Raw genomic sequence first — 16,593 nt, forward strand, 5'->3', positions numbered from 1 at the left:
TTATATCACAAGTGGAATAGCTGTCAAGAGGGTAGGAACAATACACTGCGCCACAAGGACTGTAAGAGAGTTGAAAACGTTTATACAGTTCACAATCAATACTCCTCACTTTTGAGCCAGTGAGCATGTTTGGACCTCAACATGAGGAGTTAGAAGGAATTCCATTAGTTCCAAGAGAACAATGGGTGCAGAAAAGAACTGTTGATGAAACATTGGTCCAGCAATAAAGCAGGATTGACCAACCAGTCAAAGAGCAACTGATGCAAGATTTTATTGAGTTTCCTAGACTCATGGTAGAAATCAAATAAAAAAGAAAAATTATGTTGAGATTATATTTGATGACATAAAAGTTACATCTCAAAGGGCCGAAGAAACATTTCTAGTAATCCAGGACACTCTCAGTCAAATTAAAAAAGAACAAAAGAGTAATTAAAACTGTGCTGCTATTTCCCAGTATTGTGTTAATGAATGGACAAACCAAAAGTCCATCAAGTTGGCTGAGAACACACATATTGACCATCAAAATCATTTTGAGTACATGGACAGTATGAAAAGATATTCCAGCTTTCTGAAGGAGCAGACATATTCATACAGCTCCCTAAGGCACTGGCATTTACACCTGACCAAATGTAGTTTTACCTTTTGCTTGTACCAGCTTTCTTGTTATCGAAGTACAGTGTCTCTTCTTTAAAAGCTCTGTGTGGTGTATTGTCTGTCACTAATTATTAGAAAAATCCAAGACAAAGTAGGATTAGTGGGAACGATCTATTTCAAACAACCCTTATCCAGTTACACAGAGGTGGAAACATACAGCAATGTTCCAGGAGTGGTCATCTGGGAGAGTCCAGCCTTCCCATACTGGAAAGGATGAATTCCAGGCTCTGTGTCAAGTCACTAAGATGCTGGCAGACATCTACATTCCTCCACAGACCGTAATCTTAGAGGAAGGCTGCCCATTTCACCAGACATTGGATTGTCAGTCCCATAATCCTTCTCCTGAAGCTTGATCCCAGGAGGTGCTCAGGTTAAACAAGGATATGACCTTTATTTACCTGCCCCCATAAACAGGAATTTGGGGCCCGTGCTGTCCTTTCCATGTTGTCTGACTGCTGCCCATTAGTGCTGGGAGTGTGATGTACTGGTCAGTGAACCAGTGCTTGCAACAGTGTTAGCAACCTGTACAGTGCATTCGTCCTTGCTGTCTGCCCCTCCTCCTCCAAGAGCAGGGATGCAGCTGGTAGGGAAACAAGAAATAGGCTGTTCATCTTGAAATTACTGTGGAGGATGTGGTAACGTGGACCTTAATGTCAAAGGTGGGAGAGATAGGTACAGCATCTGCAGCTGCTATAATTTGATAAGATCATGTAGAGCTTGGGAGTTAAGGATAGATTTGGAGGATTTTGGATAAGAACAGAAGTGCATCAGTAAGGAAACTGGAATTACCTCGAGATAATCTAGGCAGTCACCATCTGCCCTGGCTCCTGCCACAAAGTCCACCCAACCTTATCTCATCATGAGTAGCCACAAAGGAAGGACCTCATAGAGTTGTGGTTGACTTCCCCTGGTCAGGTTCTGTTGCCAATTGTTATCTGCGAACCGTCCTGGAACAGAAAGAGTGATTATGAATGAATGCTTCTATGAATCATTATTGCAGAGAAAAAGGCCCTTCAGCCCATCATATTCATTTTGCCCTGGTCAACAAGCAACTCATGCAGTACCACTCCAGCTCCCCACATCCCTGAACGTTCCTCCTCTTCAGATAGTTGGAATGTACAGAAAATGTTGAGAAGTTTTCTGCACAGGAAGAAGCCTTGCTGTCTGTCAGGTCTGTGCAGCCAGCCAACCTAACCCCATTTTCCAACGTTTGGTCTGTGTCCTCGGAGGTTACGAGACTTCAGCTGCACACCCAGCCACTCTTTAAATGAGGTGAGGGTTTCTACCTCTGCTCCCCATTCAGAAACTGAGCTCCAGGACTTTACCATCTAATGATCGTTGCTCTCTTCTCTTGCTGTGTTAACCTCAGAGTTCTGAGCGCAGGGTGTTTAAAGTGGTAATCGGGTGTCATACAGCAGTGGCTGCATAGTCATGCGGTGTGCAGGTTACAAGAAACATAACTCTGATTCTCTGGGTGGAGACAGTCTTCCACACTTCCTCTCTAAGGCTCCTAACCAAGCATTTTAAACATCGGATCTCCCCACCCAATGACCTTGCTTCTTCCCTTCCACTTGACTCTCTACATCCCTCACAACATTCCATGTCTTAATCCAATCTCCCCACAGGCTCTTCTGTTTCAGAGAAAACACTACCAGCTTTATCCGATCTTTTCAGTCCTGGCAACATTCTTTGTAACCTCTCTAGTGCAATTATATCCCTGCTGCAGTGAACTAATAAGAACTGCACACAGTCCTCAAATTTTGGCTTCATTAAAATGTTAGATAGCTGCGGCAGAACCTCCCTTCTTTTATATTCTAAACTTTGATTAATAAAGGGAATTATTTTATACACTTTCTTAATCATCTCATCAATCTGTCTTACCACCTTCCTGGATCTAATGTCCTTCTACACCACTCAATATTCTTCATTATTGAATATCCCACTGCCTTTTTCATTGTCTCAAATGTAACACCTCACAAACTCTCTGGATTAAATTTATCACTTACCTTCCACCTGACCAGTTTATTGATACTTTCCTGTAGTCTACAGTTATCCAACTTGCTTTCAGACACACAAATACTTTATGTCATGTCTGAAATTTCTTGATCATGCCACCTATAATAAAGTCCAAAGCATTAATATATACCACAAACAGCAGGGGACCTTGTACTCTGCTGAAGCCCACTGGAAATAGCCACATAGTTGCGAATACACCTATCAACAATTACCCTTTATTTTCAACCACTAAGCTAATTTTCTGTCAAGCTTGAGAATTGGCTTTTTCGAAAAAGGTCTGCCATTAGGAATCTAGACAGGGGCTTGGTTATACTTAATCTAGTCCATATCAACCACACCACCCCCATTAAGCTATCCTGATACCTCTTCAAAAAATTCAATTCCAATTTGTCAAACCATTTTCCCTTAACAAGAGCCTGCTGACTGCTCTTGTTAATTGTGCTTTCCAAGACATAAGAGGCAGATGTTTTACATAGAGGGTGGTTTATCTGTGTTTCAGAATTGATCCCAATATTTTACACATAACCAAGGTGAGATCAACTGGGCTGTAATTATTTAGAGTATGACTTTCTCCATTTTTAATTTTAACATAACCTAAAAAATTAACTGACATCTCACCCTGCAGCATCACTTTTGCACTCAATTAAATTGGAAAAAAAAATTCTTTATTTCCCTATTTAGTATTTAGGATTTGCACCCAAGTACTTTTTGCTTTGGTGCTTTGAGTGGTGAAATTATACACTTTTCACTGTACTCCTGTATTTCTGTACTTGAGTACTAGAACTGATTCTAATTCCAATTCTAATCTTCAAGATAAGGAAGTACTCAATGAATGGCAGGTCACTAGGAAGCTCACATGAACAGAGGGATTTTGGAGTACTTGTCCACAGATGCCTGAAGGCAACAGGACAGGGAAACTGGAGAATTAAGACGTTTACTTCTGCTCCTCTTTCTTCATCAGGATGCCCTATCGGGGCTAAATTTTAACATGCTAAGGCCTTTAGTTAGGTTTGACTTAAAGATCCGATAGCGTTGCCAAAAGGGGAAAAAAACATGAGTCTAACAAGTAAAATAAAGGTATTGAATATTTTATATTTGCAAATACAAATAGATGAAGGTATAGTGATAAATAAATAACCTAAATGAAACTTATATCTTGCAATAAGCCTATTTACATTGTGAACACTTCCAAATGAAAATATTTAATGATTTCTTAATGAGCAAAATGAAAATGTGTATGCTTTAGCTATACAAAAGGAATTACATAGATCAGTATTTACTAAACAAAACCAATGATACAATCTGAATAAAATTTTAAAACAATTTTCTTTTGGGATTTTGAACAGCGAAGTCATGGATGATATCCTCTCTTGATACGCTACAATGTTTATCACTTTCTGTTCACATTATACTCAATGCACACAGCTTTTATTGGAGCATTGTTCGCGGCAGTTCATTTTGGATGTTTTTCAGCTGTGAAAGTGATCTTTCTCCTCATTAGTTTATTACCATTAGACTCAAACACAGCTGCAATGCTGCTTCTACTTTCAGAAAAGCCAACTCAATCTGGTTGCGTAAATGTCATTAAATTGAATAGTTCTCCTGGATATAAGCTTGGAAGTGCTTTATTTATCAAACAAAGCTAACATCAACATTGCCAAGATAATCTTGCATCAGAAATACTACACATTCACATAGCTGTTTATCTGAGGCATTGAAAACATGAGACTTTGTTGAGGCCTCTTCTGGAGTACTGTCAAGATTAGGGTGGTGCTGGAAAAACACAGCAGGTCAGGCAGCATCCGAGGAGCAGGAAAATCGACGTTTCAGGCAAAAATCATTCATCAGACTTTTGCCCGAAACGTCGATTTTCCTGCTCTTCAGATGCTGCCTGACCTGCTGTGCTTTTCCAGCACCACTCTGATCTTGACTTTAATCTCCAGCATCCGCAATACCCACCTCCGCCTCCTGGAGTACTGTGTCCAGTTCTGGTTGTCCTGTTACAGGAAGAATCTTATTAATCTGGAGAGGGTTCCGAAGAGATTTACCAGGATGGGTATTGAAGAGTTGAGTTATAAAGTAAGGCTGAAAAGACTGGGACTTCTTTCACTGCAGCGTAGGAGGCTGAGAGGTGACCTGGTAGAAGTTTATTAAATAATTACAGGTATAGATAAAGTTGATGATAGGTATCTTTTCCCGAAGATGGGGAAGTTCAAGACTAGTGGGCATAATTTTAAGGTGAGAGGAGAGAGATTTAAAAAAGACATAAGAGGCAGATTTTTTACATAGAGGGTGGTTCACATGTGGAATGAACTGTCTGCGGAAGTGGCCGATGCAGGTACAATTACAATGTTTAAGAGACATTTTGATAAGTACATGAATAGGACAGGTTTGGAGGGATATGGGCCAGGAGCAGGCAGGTGGGCCTAGTTTAGTTTGGGATTATGTTCGAGATGGACTGGTTGGACTGAAGGGTCTTTTTCTGTGTTGTATGACTCTGTGACTCTATGTACGGAAACTGAAAGAAACGCAACACTTTTGTATGTGATTGCTTTCTGTTCAGCAAATTATGTTTTAAGTGTTCCATCATCAGAGGAAAGAATTTCATGCAAAATAGGCCTCCTTTCGGAGAAAGTCTTTCCTCAGCATATTTCATTCTTTTTCTGATATTCTCAAGTTTATAGCTTTTATCAAACAGGTTTATTTTTGCTTCTGAGTTCAGTTTCATCAAAACGTTTTTGGGTTTCTTTCAGGGAGTGAGAGAGTGATGTCTAAGACTCTGCATTTGTACTATGGGTTACCTGTGCATCTTGCAGGGTCTTACTGGTTTTCTGGAACTCATCCAATAAATAATTCAAAAGTTGTAATATGAACATAACACTAATTAACTATTACCTTATTTCTTGATTTTTCTACTTATTCTATAAAATAATGCTTAACTTTTAAACGTTGTTTCTCTTGCTACTACATACCTAAGATTTTTGTACCTAAGATGGCATCGTGTGTGGCGACATTATTCACTTTTCACTGTACTCCTGTACTTGAGTGCACATGTGTTTTAAAAAAATTCTCAAGGTCAAGGACCAGGCTCGCAGGAAAGTAGTCTGACACAGAACAAACAGCCAAGAGGCGAGTCTGCTAGAATATAAGTGTTTTATTCCCCGCAGCGTCGCCACAACCAGGTCTCGTACTTACAACGGGTCTGGTTTATACTCACTCTACGTGTTACCGGAACTGGGAGCCGTCAGTTCTCGTAGAGCGGTTGCCAACAACCCACGCTCGGCGGTTAAACGCAACCCCGGAGCAGACTCTACCGAACTGGAGACTTTTCCAGCTGATATACTCTTTTCGAGATCTAAACATTCATGTGAACAGCAGAGCAAGGCTGAAAAACACATTCCATTCTGGTCACATGCAGATAAGAAGATTCACACGGGGAGGTGTGTAATAAGATTCACACGGGACTAAGCGACACCTTCCATTTTCGGTTAGATTCACACATGTATTGGGACATAATTTTTAACCGTTTCACCACATTCCACTGCTTGGCCCAATACATGTGTTACATTATGATTCACACATGTATTGGGACATAATTTTACACCACATTCCACTGCTTGGCCCAATACATGTGTTACATTATGCCCATATGTATTCTTTCTAACAAGCGCCTACGTACACGCCAAATATACAAGCAAGTCAGGACATTACAGCATGTTAAAATCACCAGGACCGCTACCAGGATCGACAAGGGTGGGAACAGGAATGTCCCCGCAGTGGAGGACATACCACTCAATATGTCCCACCAATGATGAGCTGACTCCACGTCCACTACACGGGCAGCATGTACTACCTCCTGTCCATGTATAAAGGTAGACACCGTAACCTTGGTGACATTGGTTTGATGCTTTCGTAATATCTGCTTAAGCTCCTCGGATCGGTCCAATGCTCGCTTAAACCGATCCAGGGAAATGTTCCAAGGATTCATCAGCACTTTCCACTGCACCTTGGTAAAGTGGCGAGCACTGCTATCAGTGGTCAACAGATAGGTCTGATTCTGCCAGTGCCACTGATAGACATTTGAGAGGCATCCCGAGAACGGTGCTGAGGGAAGCATAGGATGTGGATTATTGGTAGCCACACAGAGCGTGTGTGGCCCAATCTGCCACATCATGTCCCTTGGAGTTTCAACAGTCCATTCGCACAGGGCCGTTCCCTTAGTCAAGCAAGGGTCCCGATACCTGTCCATCAGTAGGCAAGTTTTCCCCTGATCAGTCTGTTCACAAGCGGACAGATCATAGGTAATATTGGTATCTGGGCTAAACCACTGTCCCCTTGTCTTCAGAAAATAATATCCAGAAGATGTAATCACTGGTAATACATAATATCGACAGACCGTAACAGTGTGGGTTACATTCATGGTAACAAAGTATCCGTTACACATAGTTGCGTTACACCATGTTCGTTCTGGATGGGTTATCATCCACAATTTATCAGATACATTCCATATTCCCCTCCACGCTTGTACATTGGGGGATGTTACCACACGCAAAAAGCGTTCTTTCTGTATTTGAGCATGCAACATTTGAATATGACAGGCAGTCCAATTTAACTGAGCCGTAATGTTCTCAAACAGTTCCTGAGTGGCGCCCCAGACATCCAGTTCCCATTGCAGAGATCGTATCATTATTTCAGCTGTCTCTCCTTGAGTCATCATTACGGATGGCATCCACCTTCCAATAGTATGTAGTCCTTGTGAGGTGGCCTGTCCCGTGTTAGATAATTTAGTACGGGTTACCTCAGAGTCAATGGCATTCGAGATACCCATAACAGTTCCTGCGCCTCCCAGCAGGGTGTCGTACCACGCTCGTCGCCGCCTCTTGGTATGACACTCGGGTATGAGGGGCAACTGTACCCGCCAATGAACATCAGTGTGCAGTACCGCCCGGGCCATCTGTTGACAAGTTGACATAATAGGGGCCAACTGTGTTCGATGCGACCGCACGCCCCCCGTGGCACCCCTCTTCGGTGCTGGCCCGCCCCGCGTGGGGTTTAATAACGCCTCAGACGGGGCGTTCGTCGAGGGCAGTACCATTATTAACCACATGAATCGATGACGATTCCGAATATCGGTGGCATTGCGCAGCCACAGATCTTCCCCCCGAGCTGTGACGCTCCAATGAGTCCCCATTGTCCCGCATGTCTGGGTGCGTCGGTCCCACAAACACGTCTTGACTTGGGCATTCACCACCAGGGTGCAATTAGGCGGTATGAACGATATGTCATATTTTTCCCCATCCCGGCGCATGTAGCACTGTGCACACGTGTACAATTGACAGTCGCTGGTGAGAGTCAGAACAACGCACTGCTGACCGGGTTCACATGTAAAATTGTCCTGCGTCCGTCGCTGGCTACTGGCCTCCCACCGCACCTCATGGCGGGCGACCGGTACCAGCGTCCAGGCCGTGATACCGATGCCCTGGAGTGGCCATCCGATCGCGAACATCGCCAATAGGAGTCGCAATCCCCATGACCACCCCATGTTCAAGGCGGAGGGCCAGCCTGTGGGTGCATAGCAATTACAACATTATTTAGGTCTCACGTAAGTAGCACTGGTTCGCCGGGACGTTTGCCCAGGTCGGGTCCCCGGGGTACATAATGGTGACCAGACTGTCCTTCCCCTGTGCTATGATTTCGGCCGGCCTGGGGGGGCCGGTCGTCTGGCGCACCCATACCTTGGCCCCCTTAGTGTCAGTAGACCCAAATCCCCCCGTCCCACGCTCAGTAACCGTAACGGGAGCTCCCGTCTCTTCCACCGTTGTAAGGTTACATGGCTTAATGACCAATTGCGCTATTCTGTCCCCCTTCTGTATCACGTAAGGTTCAGCAGTGATGTTGACCAGGACCACCCCCAACTCCCCTTGGTAGTCCGCGTCAATTACGCCTGCCATCACATCAATCCCCTTTAGTGACAGTCCCGACCGCGGGAGGATATGCCCATAGGTTCCAGGGGGACAAATCAATCCTAATCCGGTCTTAATCACCGTAGGTTTCTGTTGGATCAAAGTCTGGGCAGTTAGTGCTCGTAGGTCCAGTCCAGCCGAAGCCGGCGTGGCCCTTACGGGAATATCAGCTTCCTCAGCGAATCTCCACATTTTAATAGGCTGAGTCTTTGGGGTATCACATACTCGTATCATCCTATTCAAGGGTGTTACCCCATTTCCTAATGGGCGGTTATTAATTTGTTTCACCACCCGAATTAGTTGCTTCCTCCAACCCGTTAAGTCATTGCAACCTCCTGCTTTTCGTAGTGAGGACTTCAGAAGCCCATTCATTCGTTCTATAAGTCCCGCAGCTTGTGGGTGATAGGGTACATGATAAACCCATTCCACGTGGTTATCGTGACACCACTGCTTTACCACCCTTCCTGTGAAATGGGAGCCATTGTCACTCTGGACCTGTATGGGCAATCCATAAAATTGTTCAATCAAATCTAAACATCGCAAGGTAGCCTGTTGATTGTTGTGACGACAGGGATGGGCTACCAAAACCCCAGACATAGTGTCCACAGCTGTACGTATGTGGTTACATCCTTGTGAGGAGGGTAAGGGACCCACAAAGTCCATTTGCCAGCTCTGTCCCGGACCATCCCCCCGATGGATATGTCCCATCATGTGTTGGGGCACTCCCTGCCGCTGATGTTGACACTGCTCACACTGGTTTACTGCAGTCTTAACATCATCTACCATAAGATCTATTCCTCGGTCTCGAGCCCATTGCAAGGTTCCTTGCACTCCCCAGTGCCCAGCCTTAAGGTGTGCCCATCTAGCTAGGTCCACTGAGGTGCCCCTTTGCACAATCATGGTTCGGACGATACCATCCACATATCGGTTATGTAGAGCTTCCACATCATTTCGAGATGTATGGGCATCTACGTGGGTGATGTATATGACCAGGTATTGAGCTTTCTCCCATATATCTTCCCATAACTGTTTACCCCATACTTCCCTATTCTGGATCATCCACTGATTGGCCTGCCAAGTTGGCATCCATTGTGTCATGCCGTTAACCACTGACCACGAGTCAGAGAACAAACAAACTCCCATGACCCCTGCTTGCATGACTACCATATGCACTGCTTTTAATTCTGCCCACTGACTACTTTTTCCCTCCCCTAATTCTTCTAGGGTAGTGCCTTGTTTTGGGTTAAAGGCAGCAGCCTTCCATCTACGCTGTCCCGCTTTCCATTGGGCTGACCCATCTACGAACCAAGCCGTGGCTTGTTCATCCGGGGTCAGTTCATCATACCGTTTTCCCATCTTAACGGGTGATTCCTTGTATTCAATCACCTCAAACCGTTTTTCCCCTTCCTCAGGGGCCTCCGCCACTTGCTCATGTAGGACTGACACTCCTTTCTGTCCAGTCCGCACTCTCTCCGACACATACCATTTCCATTTAATGATGCTGCTCTCTTGGGCAGTTCCTATTCGGTGGGTAGTGGGGTCACTAAGTACCCACGGAAGAATAGGGATAGCTGTTCTCATGATCACTTCATGTCCAATGGTCAGGGCTTCGGTTTCCACCAAGCCCCAGTAGCATGCTAATAACTGTTTCTCAAAGGGGGTATACCGTTCCCCTGCCGGGGGTAATTTTCGGGACCAAAATCCCAATGGCTTACGGGTTCTTCCCTGTTTTTGCCATAAGCTCCAATTGGCATAATCCCCCTGTGCTGAGACTTGCAGTTCTACAGGTCCTGACTGTATCTTTCCCAAGGATACAGCTTGCTGTATCGCTTGCTTGGCCATTTCAATAGCAGTTTGATGGACCTCCGTCCATTCGAACGCTGCCTTTTTCCTCGTAACTCGATACAAAGGTTTTAAAATTTGTCCTAAATGGGGAATATGCTGTCTCCAGAATCCGAATAACCCAATAAATTGCTGCACGTCCTTCTGGGTGTGAGGGACGGCAAAGACCTGAATCTTATTTTTAGCTTTCGCAGTGATTTCCCTTTCCCCCTTGTTCCACACGATTCCTAAGAATTTTACCGTTTGTGAGGGACCCTGGATTTTGGCTGGGTTGATCTCCCACCCATATCCTCGCATATGTTGAACCAGTTGGTCCAGCAATTCCTGAACCTGCTTCTGACTTGTCCCCTGTATCATCATATCGTCAATATAGTGCGAGATCATCACTTCGTCAGGCACTTTAAAGGCAGCCAAGTGTTCTGCAACTATCCGGTGGCAGATAGTAGGGCTATGCAGATATCCTTGGGGCAATCGCGTGAACGTGAATTGTCTATCCTCCCAAGTGAATGCGAACTGTTCCTGCCTATCTTCGGGAATAGGAATTGTGAAGAAGGCATTAGCCAAATCAATTACTCCGTACCACACCCCTGGTTGATGTTGGATTCGTCCTATAATAGTGACGGCATCCGGGACCGCTGCCGTCAAGGCCGGAGTGTGACGGTTTAGTTGCCGATAATCTACCGTCATCCGCCATGACCCATCGGCTTTATGTACGGGCCATAAGGGGTTATTCCACGCCGTGGTGCATGTCCTAAGCACTCCCGCTTCCAAATAATCCTTAATTGTGGCGGATATTTCTTTATGTCCGCCGGGAATCCTATACTGTCTAAGACTTATTACGCGATCGGCGATCGGGATGGGGAAGGGGTCCATTTTAACCTTTCCCACTAACACCGTCCTACAGCGCAAAGCCATTTTCGTGATTCCAAATTCAAACTTCCCTTGTTGGAGGTGAAGTGTTAAACCGGCCAGAATGTCCATTCCCAGGATCCATTCTCTAACTGGTGTAATGATAATTGAATAAGTTTTAATGGGCATTGTACCTATCTTTAGGGGCAATTGTACTGTTTTTCCTTCAATCAGATTACCTCCCAGCCCAACCAGCGTGACTGGGGTTCCTTTAAACTTATGGGGCGTCCCATAGATTAAGGTGGCCTCCGCCCCTGTGTCCACTAGAGCCATAACGGTTTGGACGGATTTGCGCCAATAGATAGTCAATGATACATGAGGTCGAATGTCGTCTGCTGACCATTGGCTCGTTCGTGGGCAAACCCTTGGGGCTTGGCCCGATTCCTATTGTTCCTCCCATTCATCTTCCCCAGACAGCACTGGGTAAAGACGTTTGCCTCGCCCTTCTTTGTTCTTGCCTTTCTTACTAGGTTTCCGGCCACGCCTATCCACTTTATAACACTCTCGGAGGGGAGGCCGTACCTCCTCCTCCTCCTCGTCCTCCGAGGATTCCCACCGCTGGGAAGTGGAAGTTCTACCCCTTCGAGGCTCATTAACAACCGGACCCCGTGTCTGACATTTTTGTGTTAGTAATTCCACTAGGTCTTCCATAGTGGGTCGGGACTCCGTCTCTACCCGGGACACCTTCAGTCCCTTTCGTCTGCATAAGTCTTTTAATTCCGGTGTAGGTAGGCCATCAATCTCCGATGCTGGGACCTGCGCCCGTATCAAAGCTTGCCACAAAGCACGCCGTGAGGGGCCTTGGTTACTTCCTTGATTAGGGTTTACTTTTCCCCCTGCCCGAGCCTCAGGGCGACGCCCCTCCGTGCCCCCCTGAGAAGCACGGGTTGTGGGTCCCCAATCCCCCAAACCACCCATCTCCCTCATCATACTACGGGCATCTCCTAGGGTTTCTCCCCGTCCACTCAACATTATGGTTAATAACAGTGGTTTATAATGGGGGGGGGGCAGTCTTCACTAGGTGGTCTCTAGTCTGTCTACTAACATTTGTGTTATCTACCTCGTCCAGCACTCCCAGCAACAGGGCATCCCGCACACACAAACGGGTTAGCCTCTGAACCCCTTCCTTAATTGTTGTCCAAGTTCCTTCCAAGGGGGGCCAATCGGACGGGAAGGGATACTGTTCGGCCACTGCCCTGGCATACATCCCAAATAAGGTCCCCATACTGCGATCTATTACCATATCCTTGGCTTGTCTGTGGTACCCCAGGTCTATGGCAGCATCCTTTGCTAATCCACCAAACTTGGGAGCATCCTGATAGTCTACCTGCACTTGTTGCCCCCCTTCCTCGAGGAGCCGAATTAGCCATAGCTCTAACGGCTCCCCAGGATTACGTCGGGTTTTCTGGGTGATAAACAGCACCTCATCGGTAGTGAAGTCTTCCGTTAATTCAGAGAATTCTGCAGGAGGCTGAGCCCGCGGTACTTCATGCATAATTGCCTCCCCTTGTTCATTCCGTATAGGGTTTCCTTCCTCATCTAACATTACCTCCCGTTGCACTGGGAGACGTCTCTGAACCTGCTTTCTCCTAACCACTGGTTTAGCTTGGAGTACGGGTGGGTCCTCTTCGTACTGATCATCTGAATCTCCCCAAATGTTCCCATCCCAATGATCGATATCCCACCGATCCCCGTTATTTAACTGGGCTACAAACGCCCGTACTTGTACTGGGTCCGGGGTTCGAGGGACCTTCCTTTTCTCTTTCCGTTTCTTAGCAGACAGATACATAATAGTTCGTCCTGCTAGTTCAGTTAATGCTGTCAATTCAGCTTTTAACTTCATAATTTCCTGCCTCAACATAGAGGCATCTCCCGAACTGAGTCCCTGCTCATGTTTCAGGAGGGCTAATTCTGCTTCAGCTTTTTGGCGCTTGTCTGACTGTTGTCTACAAGCCGCCGCACAGGCCCACATCCTCCGCTGTACCCCAGGCAAGGGGTTCTTCGGCAGGACTGGGATCCTCTCAAGGGTGGACAGCAGCGACCCTGGGATTCCTACGCCCTCGGCCTCCCAGTTCTCCGGTCGCCCCCCACCATTTCTCAAACAAACTGCCACGCCATGCCATGGTCCATGCCATCCCGGGACGGTCGGGACCTCCACAGTTTGTTCCTCTGGTTTCTTAGCCTTTTTCCAAAACATTGTTCTGTATCAAAATCTTTCCTCAATTGCGATTGATCCTGCCGACTACGCCAAAATGTTTTAAAAAAATTCTCAAGGTCAAGGACCAGGCTCGCAGGAAAGTAGTCTGACACAGAACAAACAGCCAAGAGGCGAGTCTGCTAGAATATAAGTGTTTTATTCCCCGCAGCGTCGCCACAACCAGGTCTCGTACTTACAACAGGTCTGGTTTATACTCACTCTACGTGTTACCGGAACTGGGAGCCGTCAGTTCTCGTAGAGCGGTTGCCAACAACCCACGCTCGGCGGTTAAACGCAACCCCGGAGCAGACTCTACCGAACTGGAGACTTTTCCAGCTGATATACTCTTTTCGAGATCTAAACATTCATGTGAACAGCAGAGCAAGGCTGAAAAACACATTCCATTCTGGTCACATGCAGATAAGAAGATTCACACGGGAAGGTGTGTAATAAGATTCACACGGGACTAAGCGACACCTTCCATTTTCGGTTAGATTCACACATGTATTGGGACACAATTTTAACCCTTTCACCACAACATGACAATAAAATCTAAATCTAAACCAAACTCTAACTCCTCCATTTTGCTCTGCAGAATGTCAGCTTCGCTCCTATGTCACTTTTTTCACTATCATCTGCATGGAGGTGAGTAAGGATATCAGCAAATTGAACCATATCTCTCAGCTATAGCTGAAATAACTTTTGCACATGTCTTCATCCTACTACTAGGGGGAACAGTGGAATCAGGACCCAAAATGATTTGGGCTTTGCCCAAGATTTTGCAGAGGCAGAGAAGGGTGCATATATTTGTTGCACAAAAGCAAAAATAAAGGCATCCATGCAGCAAGCAGCTGTAGCACAGCCACAGCGATTCAGCACAGGATGGAATACAGAAAGCATCCTTACGTTCTACAGAATAAAGCAAAGGATGCTGGCAATCAAACACAGAAACACCCAAACTCAGAAATTGCCGGAGAAACTCAGCAGGTCTGGGAGTATCTGTGCAGAGAAAACAGAGTTAACGTCAAGTCACCCTTCTGCAGAAATTTCTGTTTTAGTTTGTTTACTTTCTATAGAAATCTTTGTTGCATTTATATCTTTTCACCATTTTAGCTGCATTGTCACATGCATGTTTTCTGCACTTGAATTAGAAAAGTATAATGGAGTGCATACTGAAGTAAGTTCCCTTGCCTCACTAATCCAGCACCGTTATGCTTTTCTATATCAAGGAAATTTTGAAAGCGTTCAATGGGCAATCACCATCGAATGGCATGTATCTTACAATAACAGTTAGTTGATGAACATATGAAAGATCTGGTGTGATGTCCACAAACTGAAGTATCCTAAATAAAAGCAAATTACTGCGGATGCTAGAATCTGAAACCAAAAGAGAAAATGCTGGAAAATCTCAGCAGGTCTGGCAGCATCTGTAAGGAGAGAAAAGAGCTGACGTTTTGAGTCTAACTGACCCTTTGTCAAAGCTGACCAAGGGTCAGTTAGACTTGAAACGTCAGCTCTTTTCTCTCCTTACAGATGCTGCCAGACCTGCTGAGATTTTACAGCATTTTCTCTTTTGGGAACTGAAGTATCCTGTTTTATTCAAGTCACCCAAATAGATCCTCTTACCTTTTCAACTATAAACAGGTTAGGTTCATCCCATCTATAATAAAAATAAGAAAAACTGCAGATGCTAGAAATCTGAAATAAAAGCAAAATGTGCTGGAGAAATTCAGCAGGTCTGGTAGCTTCTGTAGAGGGGAAAAAAAACAGAGTTAATGCTTCAAGTCCAGCAGCCCCTCATTGGTAGTCATTACAGAAGGGCCACTGGATTTGAAATATTTACTCTGGGTTCTGTCTACTGATGTTGCCAGAGTTTCTCCAGCCCTCTCTGCTTTTGAGTAAGTTAATCACAAATTGTTTTAGTCAAGCATAAAGGCTTCCCAGATTTACTGCTTCCAGAATGGTTTATATGGTTGGCAAGAAATGGATCCAACTCAGCAATGAGTTCTGTCAAACCAAGAAAGTTCCCACTATGTGTGAACCAAGTCTTTTATTGTGTTCCCCTAAAGGCTAGTCCATAGTCAGTGCTGTTGATGATGTTGTGAAGAGTACACAGACATAATCAGTAAACACAACCATTGTTGGAGAGTATAATAACCATTCTTATTTATATTTTTCAGCATTAACATTTATCAAACAAGCTTTATCTTTTGAGCAATCTCTAATTTGTTTTTTGACTTAATGCTGCAATTTGTCAAATGGGCATTCTGATATTAACATTCCGGGGTATCTTTATGTATCTAAAATGAAATGATACCCCAGATACTCTGGTTGGCATGGACGAGTTGGACCGAAGGGTCTGTTTCCATGTTGTACATCTCTATGATTGTTAGAACAAGATCTTTTGCGCTTTGTGTATCTATTTTCTTCAGGTTAATTCTTAATTGTAAGAGTCACATTCAATCTTTGAATTCAATTGTTTAGGTTTGCAAGTAAAAGTACAAAATGCAATCCATACATTTCCATAGTCTGTATGTTCACCTAATGTCAAGGAGAGAAGAGTGATTTTCATACTTTATTAGTTATTTTATTTTTATTTTTAAAAGTGAAAACATTTTAAAATTCATTAAACACATTTATTTCAATGATTGCCTTGAATTAAAAAAAAGAATTTATATAGTGAGTGAAAAATCTAAATAGATGATTTGATTCTTGCAGGTGAAGACAAAGGAATGGCACTGCAGAAATGTTTTTGGTCACCTCATGGTGCAGAAGTGCATCAGCGTGAGACCCAAGAGTTAGTGAGTCTCAGGGCTGCATTTCTTGAAGGAAGGCTGGGAGAAAATTGAGACTTTCTGATTGTGTTTAATATCCAAGCGGGACTGTTTAATATAATAATTGCATAGCCATTGTTATGATCTTCTCTGATGTTATCACTACATAAAACCTATCCCAGATCGAAATCTGCCTTCTTAAATCATATTTTGATTTGTTTTCATTTAATAATGTGGT

This window comes from Chiloscyllium plagiosum, unplaced genomic scaffold (assembly GCF_037043375.1).
Source record: "Chiloscyllium plagiosum isolate Xiang-an unplaced genomic scaffold, Cpla_swu_hap1 HiC_scaffold_2, whole genome shotgun sequence".
In the NCBI taxonomy this organism is placed as follows: domain Eukaryota; kingdom Metazoa; phylum Chordata; class Chondrichthyes; order Orectolobiformes; family Hemiscylliidae; genus Chiloscyllium; species Chiloscyllium plagiosum.